Source organism: Sycon ciliatum, chromosome 5, assembly GCF_964019385.1.
Source record: "Sycon ciliatum chromosome 5, ocSycCili1.1, whole genome shotgun sequence".
Lineage (NCBI taxonomy): Eukaryota > Metazoa > Porifera > Calcarea > Leucosolenida > Sycettidae > Sycon > Sycon ciliatum.
This window is the reverse complement of record NC_088647.1, coordinates 18,894,259-18,903,928: the sequence shown is the minus strand read 5'-3', so window position 1 is coordinate 18,903,928 and position 9,670 is coordinate 18,894,259. Positions and strand designations below refer to the sequence as shown.

The 9,670-nt window shown below is 46.0% G+C and overlaps 1 protein-coding gene across 4 annotated transcripts in view; it reads left to right on the top strand.

The window, feature by feature from the left end:
• The first annotated feature begins 4,856 nt into the window (after positions 1–4,856).
• The window catches only part of LOC135817930 (uncharacterized), a 55,122-nt gene continuing 50,308 nt past the window's right edge, over positions 4,857–9,670 (top strand). For 2 of the 4 annotated variants that reach the window (XM_065331232.1, XM_065331230.1), the window contains exon 1: positions 4,857–5,293. The gene's annotated coding sequence lies outside the window, so the exon portion shown is untranslated. The remainder of the gene's footprint in view (positions 5,294–9,670) is intronic. The other 2 variants (XM_065331233.1, XM_065331231.1) reach the window with 1 other exon arrangement.

Here is a 9,670-nt window from a genome sequence, read left to right as displayed (position 1 = left end):
GGCTCACAGCATCACACAAAAGCGTGGGCGCCATTTTGGACAGGCCGCTGTCACACGAGCCAGCCAGCATGCCAGAATCATGTACATGCGATCAGGCAGATATCTCTGAAAACTTGAAAGTGGGGTGCATTCAAAATGTTCATTTGTACCAATGCTTTTGCCTAGGCCTCTGAAACTCTAGGAACATACTCTCAATACCCATTGTAAGGATTTGTCCGAGAGTTTTTTGTTTTAATCGATACGGTTTGGCGTACATATGGAGCCAAAGTATCAGTAGGTGCAGGCGTAATTCTGATTTGGATTATTGTACTAAAATTGAAAAGTCTCTCGGAGAAGTTCTTCTAATTTTCCTACTGAAAATTTTAAGCTATTGGCCATCAAAATCGGGCCAGAGACGGGTACAAACGAACATTTCAAAGGCAACCCTATCTGCAGTGCAGCCGCGAGGAAGAACCGCGCGCGCTGCACTTGTTGTGAATGCGGAAACAACACTAGCAGCAAAGCAATTTTTTGAAATGTTTTTGCTACTCGCCTGGCGCTTCATCGCAGTGTCCTCCAGGAGTTATCATGGTTATGGCAGACCGAAGAAATACATGGCCAGCACAACGGCGAAGCCATTGGACTTGTTCTCTTGCAACGAAACGGAGTGGCGAATCAAATAATTCACAACTCCACATCGTCACCACTGCGCTACACGGCTCTTCGCAGACCAGCCGTATATTTACGTTTACACAACAGGACTTCACGGCGGAGAAACTAAAACTAGAACACGACGTGAGTCATTGCTCCATGCCGTCAAGGAATGCTAGTCCTTTCCCTCTCCCGTCACCCGCGCCTGTGCATCAGCGGCGTAGCTGCCCGGCTGTAGATGTTGAACTCTTTCGTCAACGACTGCAGGATTCTGCTCGGGGCTACTTTTCGCAGGACTCCGTGTGCGGACAGTCTGAATGAAGCCTTTGGCCGACAAGGCCAACACTGCTCGCGAAATAATCCACTTGGAAGGAAACAAGAACTACCGAAATGAAATAGAGATAGTCACAAAAGTGAGACAGTCTCCGGCCATCTCCTTCACCATTCACGACTCAGTCCTTGTCACAGCAACTAAGCCCAAGCAAGTCAAAATCTCCTTGCGCGACTGCGTTCTACGCCTGCGCTTAGCGATCACGCGAGTTCGTTTCTATGGTGATCAGATCCAAGATGTCCTCCCACGTAATCGAGGTTTTGGCATGGTTGCTGTGAGCCCTGAATTTAGCTTTTCCGCTGCCGAGGCCTCCTTTTACGGAATACTCGATGACAAGTGATCTCTGAGTTGACCAGTTTCCTTCGATTCATTTGCTTATGCTCACCCTTTCATTTACGGAAACGTGTGCTGATTTTATTCGGATTTAGATCCATTTTTTATCTCTTTGCCCTTGCCTACAGTGTGCGAAGAACGCGAGTTCACCTTCTTGACGGTAAGGCTTATGTTGCTGCTGAGGCTTAGATGTGTTGTCGAAATACTCATGTTCATTGTACATTGGTACGTTACAAGTAAGGCACTGGTCAGTGGCATACTATCGTTGGCAGTTCCCAATCTGGAGGGAAAGGTTTAAGGACCCATTGACCGAGTATGCAAAATAAATTCGCATATCAGGGAAAATCTCCATTATGGAGAGGTTCAGTGACTTGTTTGCTTCATACGAAACAAGCCAATGGGTGCAGTCTCGTGAAAATCTCGTACTTGTATGATTGGATTTGTTTACTCGAGTCTGGGCTGTTTGATTTGTGAGTACCGCCGAGAAAAATTACGATCTGCAATCTGTTTGTAGTACCTGCAAGAATGTGCTGTACATGTATCGTACTTTCTCTGTTGCTGTTTCAGTTGCCGTCATGTTGCTAAAGAAAGGTTCAGTGACTCATTTGTTTCATACGAGACGAGTCGGTGTGGCTTAGAATCTTTCGCTGTAGAAAAAATCTGTTCGTATGTCTATTGGAGAAATGTATTCACTTGTTATAAAATAGGTTAAGAGAATAAATACCATCGGTCCCTTGGTGTTCGTCCTAAAGAGGTTCGACTGGATATCATTCATACTCACGGCAAAAGATGTGTACCATTTTATTATTATGGAGTGCCTTGTTTATCTCTCAGTGACAGTACCTCCAGGGTACCCTGTAAGAAGGCCTTAGGCCTGCGGGATTGCCCTATCAAAAAATTGACAATTTGATAATAATGACCTCCAACCTCCAATGGCCTTGCCCCTTTTATCCTCAGGATCAGTGTAGTTGTTGGAACGAGGTACCGGACTCAACAATGTATTTGTTTACATTTTAATACATGTTTATTGTTCCTCCTTTGCTGTGTTGTTTTAGAAAATCGTGGACTAACAGTTTGCAGTCATTGAGCTACTTCCAAAAGTTGTATCGACATCAACACGATTACGATTTCAGTGCAATATGATGCAGGATGACCTTATCACGATAACCCATGATTATAAACCAATTACATGTATAAACACAGAATCAACAAAAACATCTGCGACACGCACCTGGCTACGTTTCTCAAGTAAATCTGAAATATCTGAAAGGCAAGACAATTTTATGACAGTCCTGAAATTCTGCAACAGCAACATGCACAGAATGACCTGCGTATAAAAAAAGTATCAAGTATCACCACCACTAACCACATGTTTCCCCAGCAGAAGTATAAATAATGCTAGTGCCATTTTCTGCAAGAAAAGGCTTGCACATCAATGCGTATAATACGGTATTGATATGATGTGAAGGCCATCATTTACATAAGGGCATTCCATTGATTGGTGACAGAAAAAACAAAAGAAATTATAGCAATAAAAACTGCTTTATGGCAGCTTTCTAAAAACAAGTTATTGTGTTCTAGTCCTGGGCCCGGCATAGGCTATAGAAAATTTATATAATTGCTTCCAAACTGGCCTGGACTCCGTCTAAAAAGTAAGAAATTAACGAAATGTGAGTGCCGAAAATTAAAATTTCACACAAAACCTCACAATAATCACACACAGGATGAAAAGCTAGAAGACCTTTTCCCTTCGTGATCCTCTTTCCCATGCATGCATGTTGGTGCAGTACAAGTACAGTGTCAGACTAAACAAGTGTTGAAAGCAGTATTTGATTGTCAAGTGTTGTGAGTATTGTGAGGTTTTGTGTGAAATTTTAATTTTCGGCACTCACATTTCGTTAATTTCTTACTTTTTAGACGGAGTCCAGGCCAGTTTGGAAGCAATTATATAAATTTTCTATAGCCTATGCCGGACCCAGGACTAGAACACAATAACTTTTTTTTAGAAAGCTGCCATAAAGCATCCATCTGTAATTCTGTATGAAACTGCAGGAGGCCTCACCGCTTCTAAAGCAGTTTTTATTGCTATAATTAATATTGATTTTGCAAGTCTTCAATCATGTTTGCATGTACGCGCTATCCAGCCATGTGGCGTGAACAGATTGCTTGACGTGAAAGGTAGCGCGGCCGAGCGCGAGTACGAGTCGTACGATCGTACGCGCTCGCGGACGTGTCTGACACGTGAAACGAAAAGATTTTTTTGGCGGGTACCGGTAATCGGCAAAAATTAAGTGACGGTCCCTTTACGGCTTTAGTCCTTCGCGTCACGCGACTTTTGTTTGTCCCCAGTGCTCTCCGTTGCTATGCGTATCGAAGGGGCCGTGACGTCACACTTAACAGCGCCATTACATGGTATTGCGAATTCAAATAAAATTAGTGAGGTTTTGCATTCCGAATTTCGGTTCGGCGCTCTTCGGTCATTTGTCGAACATCAAAATGTCGAATTTTCGCACCAACGTTTGTTTTGCAAGTCGAAAATGATGTGTTTTCATTTCGTGAGCCCTAGCATCAGCAACGTCCTGTCCCGTGCTCCTATTCTTGCTGATTTCAACGAACTTTGATCGGCCTAAGAGCCGAGGGCCAAACCTGTCTCCTCAGTCGCCTCAGAAAAACCAACTCCATGGCCAAGTCAAATTTTATGAGTATCGCCATAGTCTTTTCAGCCACACAGATGACGGTGAGGACACTCCAGCCTTCCAGGCGAAAGAGAGTAGACAAGCAGTGGAGGAGCAATCAGAGGTAGCTGACGACGCTGATGTCGCCAAAGACGCCTGGGAAGCGATGCCGAGATAAGAAATCTCTTTGAATAAATCACGCGCTAGCGCTCTTCTACAGAAAATTCATCCGAAAAATAATTTCGGCAAAGTGAGCTTTTTCCGAACAAACATGCCGAATCTTCGCGTGCATTTTCGGCCTCGCGCGCTCCCGCGTGCCGAATCTTTTTGCCGAATTTCGGAATGCAAAACCTCGCTATTATTAATAACAACAACAAATCCAGTCGATTGACCGGGCGCCGGCCCGCGGGCCGGGCCGGCGCCCTCAGCTCAGCGCGCGTACAGAACGCTGCGTGCAGTGCACATGTTGATTCCATGTCCGCTACAGACTACAGACTAGACAGTACAGTACTATTTTACCGTTCACGCTATTCTCGACGGTAGATCTACTGACACTGACTACTGACTACTGTTGTCTCACTTCCCGCGCGCTAGCGCTAGACTTTACCGCGATTTGTCACTATTCGGAAGGCGCGCAAAGCAGGGCCGCAAGCGCCAGCGCCGATACGCGGTGCCGCTAGCTATTCTTGTTGCGCGATCGCGCGAAGCAATCAGCTAGCCGTATGCGCGTTTTCGGCTGCCGTGCAAAAAATGGGGAACGTTTCGCGCGATGTCGCGAGGACGCAGACTGTAAAGACAGTGCTAGCATGCTGTCAGCAAGACTAAACTAAAGTCAGTAAAGAGTACAGTACAATGTCTGTAACAGTGTAAGTAGAGTAGTGGTCAGTTGCACTGGCTAGTCACCACTGACTGTAGCTGGGCCCTCGTGAACATGATTCTCATCTATCTGCGAGTCGGAGTGTGACCGTCCGTAGATCTACAGTCGGCTGTGTTCAACTCGGTTAGTTGGTCTGCGCCGCTTCGTCTCAAATTTGTGTAGATACGAAATCAGTCAGTCTCTGCCGAACTCATAAAATAATTACAGTGTTCAGATTCTATTCTAACAGTCACAAGGAGTTGGATGGAGTAGGATTGCCGATTGGAGAAGTTCTTTTTCCTTCGTCGACGTTGGCGAGGCTACATAGCTTCTCAGCCTGTGTCTCCAGCCAAAGTGTTCCTCAGTAGTGGTCTCCACTCTTCAATACTCGTAATCCCCTGCGTGGTCGGCGTTGCGCCTCAGCTTACTGAGTTGCTAGTGAAATAACTGTACAAGCCGAAGCCCAAGGTATGTTTATCTGTGACTTGTGACTTGTTCTTTAGACTTACACTTTTGAAAAGTGGAGAAGAATTGTTGGTCCAGTGACACGTTCCCGAGAATTGACTTGGCTATGTTTTGGTGGTCGTATGTTGAGCGCAATCATGTAAAGCGCTCTGTATTATTTTCTGAAGATACCGAGAGTGTGCCAGAAGTATTCGCGTCTCTGGACTAGTACTGTCACGCGAATATGAAAAATTGAGAATTGGTGTTGGACAGTTGCAGTGTTGGTGCTCGAAATGAACTTGATCGTGAATGGTGTATCTACCTACGCAAGTACTCGCGCTTGCAGAGAATGGTTCTCGACACCACCCGCACATTTAGCGGCTTATGCAGGACCGTATTTTCTCGAGAAGCTTCACTGTTATTTCCATTAGTTGAGGGAACGGAAAAGGGAAAGTCCTCACCAAGAGTTAGACTCGACAGGGGACCTTCGCTTGAGGCCAACCATGCTCTAACCACTGAGCTATTGTGTAGATGTCATCCCATGAGAGACTGCTCAACATTATTGATTTTGTTGCCCTTTTCAATCCCTCTAATGAATAGAGTATGCATTGGGGCTCCACGTACTAGTGAGTAGTGTGGGTGTGCAGTGTGGGTGGGTGTGTGTGGGGGGGGGGGGGGGGGGGGGGGGTACAGTGAGGACGGCATCCCACCAGCCTGTGTAGTTTACCGGTCTGGGAGATGTCCTATCTAGGACATCTCGTTCTGATTGATCACCTGTCCCAGTGTTGTCATGGAAGCGTCGGTCGCGCACACGCGAAGTGCTGCGCGAGCATTTCTGAATGTATGTGGAGGATGCACGATCATAATGGCGATGGATTTCTTTGCAAATTGGTCAAGTTTGAGGGAAAAGGTGGAGAATATCGGAGATCGGCGGGGATTGAGGTATTGCATATTCGATTCGCCATCGAATACCCGAACGAATGGCCGTTTTCCTTCGGGGATTTCGTGTAGGGTTTCTCGTAGTCACGCGGCTTTTCTTTGGAAACGATTGGTTCTAATTTTGAATGTTTGTCTTTGGAATGTTTCTTCGCGCCCCTTGCGTTCATTTCGCCCCAAACCTGGCCCTGCAGAGGAGAAAGACAAGGCAGCAGACGCTAGGCCCGTAAATTACTGCCTGGAAGATATTACTTGGCCATAGCTTGCTGTTGGCGTTTTTTGATTTCTTGGATACGACATCTCCTGGCTAAAACTGGGCCTTGGACGGTCTTTCTTGGACATCAACCCAGGACGTGCCCCATTGGGCGTGGTGGTCATGGACGTATCGCTTTCAGCCAGACCCTTCTGCTGCCTGAGACCAATGGCGAAAGTAAAAACTTCATCGCACCAGCAGCTACTGTAAATATACAAATTTTCGGCAGCTATTTCATTTCGGCTATATTCGGCACCGACCCAAAACGCCTACATTAAAACGCCGATGAAATTTTCACAGCATCTGTCGCACTATACCATGCCCTCTACCCCACGCCGAAAATAAATCGCCGCCGAAATGTCAAAAATCGTGAAGTGCCGAAATTTTGTATATTTACAGTATTGCTCTGCTGAAAGTGCGAACACAAATTGCTTTGCCAATCCCTCTTGTGCTCTTGCAATTTTCAATGCGACCAACACGATTCGCTTGCCAGTTCCTTTGTCCAGGCGTACTCCACAACGAGGAAAGTAGAATTTGTGAAGGCAAGAGGCAAGATACGAATCTCGACTCGCTTGAGGCAAGCCACCAGGAGAACGACAACTTTTGAGACGAAAGGCCTTCGTTGTGTTTGTTTTGAGTGCGACATGTTCATCTTCCTCGGACGCAACACGAAGTTTTGAATCACGTGTCACGATTACTATGGGAACAGCATAGATGTATGCTGGGTTCCGGGATGTCCTATCTAGGACATGTCCTGGACTGGTTTACAGTAAAATCGAAGTCTGTGAAAATGTTGTATGGTCTGGTAAGATGAGAACTACACCAAAACTTAGGAATTTGGTTCACATTGGAATCGTAGTGTACAGGGAGAAGACACGGGCGACTGTAACGCTGAATCTTGTGGATGTCGACCCTGGACTGCCTATTGCCGTCGCCCTTGGGGCAGGACCGATTTATACGAGGTGAATTTCTATTTCTGGACATTGTACATTTCTGGACATTTCGAGTAAAATAATTTTTCGTCGCGTGTAGAGTCAAGTCAGTCAGGTTGATGAAGTTTTTTCTTGTTGTAGTTGACAGCTGGGCTGTTGTAGTTTCTCCTCGTGTCGGTGCCTTGTTGATAGCCTTTTCTTGGGAGGCATTTCAACGAGTTTTGTGGTACTATGTCGCATGTGAATTTTAAATTTTGAGTAAAATAAGAAGTAATGGACGAATCGTTGGCTTCCCCATGTGCACTTCACTTCAGACGCTGTATAGTCTTGGACCCGTTGGCTGGAAGTGTGAAGAGGCCAACTGCAGTCCACCAATAGAAAAAATAACAAAAATGGTGCAGTTTAGGATCCCTATTGACACTATTTTACTTTCATGTCCAGAATTCCATACATTGAAATTTAGGCCAACAAATTGGCCTGTCGAAACATCCTGCTATAAAGTCTCTGGGATCACAGCATGAGCAATTGTCACATATTTGGAAAGATGAAGGATTAGGCCATACAATAGATACAAAAAGATATGAAAAATGTAAAACACACAGCCAGTGGGCCTCTATTTTATTTTCATGTCCAGAAATTGCTATTCACATCGTACACGCTCACATATTGCACCGTTTTTTTTTTATAACGCTTGGGACCAGCAGGTCAAGCCTGTGATCCGATCGCGAGCAACCTAGACCAAGGATCACGTAGAACTTCGAAGTTCAGAATCGGAGCGCACATACTTTCCGCTTGTGTCGTTTCCGTACCACTCCTGGCTCACAAAAGCCGAATGGGCGCCAGAGGACATCGGAGATAGGCTAGCTCCCGGTCAGCACCGATACCAGAGGAGATATTGTGGATACGATTCAAGTGTACGGGATGCACTGGTTCAAATAACTGCAACCCGCCTGGTGAGGTTGCGAAAGGCACTTTAGGCTCGTACTGGCAATATGTGAACCTAACCATAACCTTTTCCATGCTGGTACCTTTTTTCTAGTACAACTTGCTTTCGAGCGCACTGACTCTCCTAATGGAGTTTGCATGCACACCTCCGAACAAATTGTTCTCTCATTTCAGTCGCCTTGATAGATTTCCATCATCTTGGACTTGTTGGAAAGATCAGGACCAAGCGAATCCATCCTGATAACTTGCAGCAGAATATGCAAATCAGGACCGTGCTACACGCAGTCAGGGAAATCGCGCAGTTAAATGTCCAGTTACTAAGACATCCGCTGGCACACATGCTGTCTCATTCCAATGTGTATCACTGTGGAACAGGCTCCAGCCCAACGTCAGGAAAATCTCACAGGACCACCGATTCATGCGATCCCTCCCAGCACATTCTGCTTTTCACTAACGCCACTGCCCGCTTTATTATCATTTCCCTTTACTGTATACTTATTCTTCTTTTAGTCAATATCATGTAATTAGGCAAATTTGCCTGTTTGTTCGTCGACTCCGAATAAACAAACAACAAGGACCACTTCCTTGTCTTCTCCAAACTTCCCATAATGCCTTGGAACGCCACAACAACTCCATCTTTACCAGCTTCTTGCTCAAACTCGAACGATTTTCATGATTAAAGGGGAAGTTAAGGCTAAAATCAAAATTTCACCAGTTGCAGTCTTCGGGGTGCTGAGTCGAATGGTCTTGGTTCGAGGAAGCTTAGACGCTCCCTTCCTACTTGAATCCCAATCGAACTCGCGCACTTCCACCGAAACTGGGTGACTGCGCCCTACTAGATGGGGATTTGTATGCAAAATGTCACTGAAAGCGCCATTTCGTTCTTATAAAAGCACGGATGACCGCGATTGGCCCATATGTTGTAGTCTTTTGGACGCTGAGTCGACTGGTTTCGGTCCGAAAAGGCTGCGATGCAGCGTTCCTCCTTTATTCCCAATCGAACATGGTTGAACAAGCGGTCACGTGCTCCTGCGTACACCAGTCACCTGGCCACCGTGCCTGCAGGGTACAACTTACTAGCCTGTTTGACCTTTTTTGGGTGCAGTCCTGTCACTCGAGTTGAACTCGAGTTGAACCTTGGTGTGAAAGTTGTCGCCTGCTGGCGCGGTGATCAGGTGATTTGGGCACCCAGGAGCACGTGACCGCTTGTTCAACCATGTTCGATTGGGAATAAAGGAGGAACGCTGCATCGCAGCTTTCTCGGACCAAAACCAGTCGACTCAGCATCCAAAAGACTGCAACATATGGGCCAATCGCGGTCATTCGTGCTTTTAT